The sequence below is a fragment of the Diceros bicornis genome, chromosome 5 (assembly GCF_020826845.1).
Source record: "Diceros bicornis minor isolate mBicDic1 chromosome 5, mDicBic1.mat.cur, whole genome shotgun sequence".
Classification (NCBI taxonomy): domain Eukaryota; kingdom Metazoa; phylum Chordata; class Mammalia; order Perissodactyla; family Rhinocerotidae; genus Diceros; species Diceros bicornis.
The window spans coordinates 35,424,213-35,427,888 of NC_080744.1; positions in this window are offsets into that span (position 1 = coordinate 35,424,213).

The following is a 3,676-nucleotide window of genomic DNA, read 5'->3' on the forward strand; positions in this document are numbered from 1 at the left end:
GCTTTAATGTACTTTACCAATTAGGCTTTATTTATATAATGAGCTAGGTCAGGCTTATTTGACATATAAACACATAGTTTGAAAAATGAGTTGGAACCTATGGAGAAGAAACGTAAAAGTAGGGCCATTTATTTTAGAACCCAAGATGCATTCGTATACAATTGGACATACTCATAAATATAACACAACTTAAACGGGTTATTTCTACATACTCATCACAAAATTGGTCATTTGCCTTTCAATTGTAATTAATAAATATGACACCGAGGTACAATGTACTTTACCATGGTAATGCTGCTAAATGCTTGTGTCTCTTGTTTGAAGCCCAAACTGCAGAGTTATACAACCCCGGTTCATTCTCATTCAAGTTGCTCTTATCCATTGACCCTGATCATCCTCACTTGGTTTACTCCTTTTTTGCCTACCTCACATCAAAATCCATCCCCATTCACATTAATTGTGTGTGTGTATGCACATATCTCCATTTTAGCCATCCAAAATTATGACTACCCTTTGAACTTAAAATTACTTTCAATATCTCAAATGTAGAGATTTCATTTTTTACCTACCGTATCCTTATTGTCTACTAAAACAAACTTTTCTGTCTTCATTCTGACCCTCATTGTGACTTCTGGTTTCTTAATCATTTTCTGCCATTCCATTAGTCATATCTTGATTTACTTGATCTTCTACCCAGTTGAAAGCATTAAGAAATGTATCTTTTAAGTTTTATTCTGCTTTAAAAGTAATATATACTCACTAAAGACAATTTGACAAGGAAGAAAAGTAGATAAAAGAAAAAACTCACCCATAGATAAAGTATTCAAACACAGTTGAGTTCAAAATTTTAGTGTATTACTTTGCATTTTTTCTATGCATAGTTTCTTTTATGTAGTCATAATTATATTTTGCATAAAATTTGCATCCTAGTTAAGCATTCAAATTCTTTATGACCATCAATCTAGATGTCATCAATTAAATTAAGTATCACAATTCACTTTTCCATTCCACTATCATTGGGCACTAATTTATTTTTTCATTTGTATATACAATTCTGTAATGAGTATTTTTGTGCATAAAGGTTTTTCAAAATTCAGGATTTTTTCCTTAGAATGGATACCTGGGCATAGATCGAAGGATATGAATGTAATTAAGACAATATCCAAAGCCTCTGTTGCTTTTTGAACTTTTTGTCATGACCTCCTTGACAATCTCCACCTTAATCCTTAATCATTTTGTGTTCCTCTAGCTGAAGAGTCAACTTTTGACTTTTGAGGGGAGAAGTCCTGAGTACATACAACTTACATTTATGCTTGGAGTTTTAATTGGCCTCCTGAAGACAAGGTTATCTTCTATCCATTTTCTGTGGTGACTCCTTCCTTCCTTTGACAATAACTCCTTCTCTCCTCTAAGTCTCTTTCTTCCCTTCCTTTTTCTTGCCTTTCCTCCTTTTCTCCTTTCTCTACAAACCACTCAGAAGCCCCTACTCTCACCCCTCGCAATCTCAGATGACTTCACTCCCTCCTTCACTGAAACCAAGGATTTCTGGCATGAGCTTTCCCATATTCTCTCTTTTATATCTGTTTTTTCCCGTTCTCTCAGTCATTACATTACCCTGTTTTTAAGAATGATCACTTATTATCTTTTTACTTTTACGTTTAGTAAAATATTTGTTACATACAAAGTACATATGTAATGTATTTGGCTGTTAACAAAGTATAATAATAAAAGGAACATTTGTGAACTAGCCACCCAACTTAAGAAGGGAAACATTGCATATACTCATGTGTTTCTTCTGTTTCGTCCTTCTGCTTCTTCCCAGGGAACTACCAGCCTGAATTTTTTAAAATAGCTTTTTGTGTATATGTATTCTTGGACTATATATATTTTATATAAACTATATAAATCATATATAGTATAATAACATAGTATTAATATATATTAATATCTTCTTAAGCTCTCTCTCTATACCATATGTTTGTATTATATGTATATACATTCCTAAGCAATATATTGTTTCATTTTGCATGTTTTTTTAAAAAATACAAATGGTAGGGCCAGCCCTGGTGGCCTAGTGGTTAAGTTCAGTGCGCTCTGCTTTGGCAGCCTGGGTTCGGTTCCCGGCATGGACGTACACCACTTGCCTGTCAGTGGCCATGCTGTGGTGGCTCACATACAAAACAGAGGAATATTGGCAACAGATGTTATCTCAGGGTGAATCTTCCTCAGCAAAAAATAAATAAAAATAAAAATGGTATCACATTCAATGTAGTCTTCCTGGTTTCTTTTTTTCACTCGACAGTGCATTTTTAAGATTAACTTTTTTGTATGCATAGCTATAGTTCATTTCTTTTAATTTATGCTTGATATTCCATTGTGTAAATATAACACAATTTATTTATCTCTTTTTTGGGTTGTTGCTATTTTTGTTGTTGTTGTTGCTAATATAAAGAGTTCTGCTAGAGGTGTTCTGGTATGTGTCTCTTGATGTTTTTTTGCAAAGAATTTTCTAGATTTAGAGTATAAGCCTATGAGTGAATTGTTAGATTTTTTGGTATTCAAATGTTCAACTTTCCAAGGTAATGTAAATTATTTTCCAGAGGGATTGTATTAATTTACACTCCTGCTAGTGGTGTGTAGGATATCCTATTGATCCCCATCCTCTCTTACACATGGTAATCTTTGTCTTCTTCCTATTCTTTTTTTTCCCAACCTAGTGAGGGTAAAAAGGTATCATACTGTAGTTTTTAACATGCATTTTCTGAATCACAAATGAGACTGAACATCTTATATGCTTATTCTTTATTCATATTTCCTCTTCTGTGTAATACCTATTTATGTATTTCCCCCATTTTTCTATTGATTTTTTTTGTCTATTTATTATTAACTGTATGAGTTCTATATGGCAAATATCTTCTTCCAATTTGTGGTTTGCTTTTTTCATCTTATTTGAAATGTATTTTGATGAAGAGAAATTTAAAATTTTATTGTAGTTTAATTTATCAATATTTTCTTTTATGGCTTGTGCTGTTTCCATCTTATATAAAAGATTTTTTTCATATCCTAAAGTTATAAAGATGTTTTTCTGTAAAATTCTTTAATAAATTTGATTGTTTTTCTTTTTGTACTTAATTCTTTAACCAACAGGGAATTGATTTTTGTGTGTAGGAATGAGTAAGAATCCATTTTCATTTTGTCTGTATGGATAACCCACATCCCAACTCCATTGCTTCCCCAGTGATCTTATCCATCTCTCTAGTATATCAATTTGTCTATAAATTCTTTGGGCCTTCAACGTAGATAATAATATAATCTTCAGGAAAATGACAGTTTTATTTCTTCCTTTCCAATCCTATGACTTTAATTCTTTCTTTTCCTTTCCTCCCTCTTTCCTTCTCTCTTTCCTTTTCTCTTCTCTTCCCTTCCCTACCCTTCTCTTCCCTTCCCTTCCCCTCCCCTTCCCCTCCCCTCCCCTCCCCTTCCCTTCCCTTTCCCTTCCCCTCCTCTCCCTTCCCTTCCCCTTCCCTTCCCTTTCCCTCCCCTCCATTCCCTTCCCTTCCCCTCCCCTCCCCTCCACTCCCTTCCCCTCCACTCCCCTCCCCTTCCCTTCCCCTCCCCTCCCCTCCCTTCCCCTCCACTCCCCTCCCCCCTTCCCTTCCCTTCCCTTCCCTTCCCT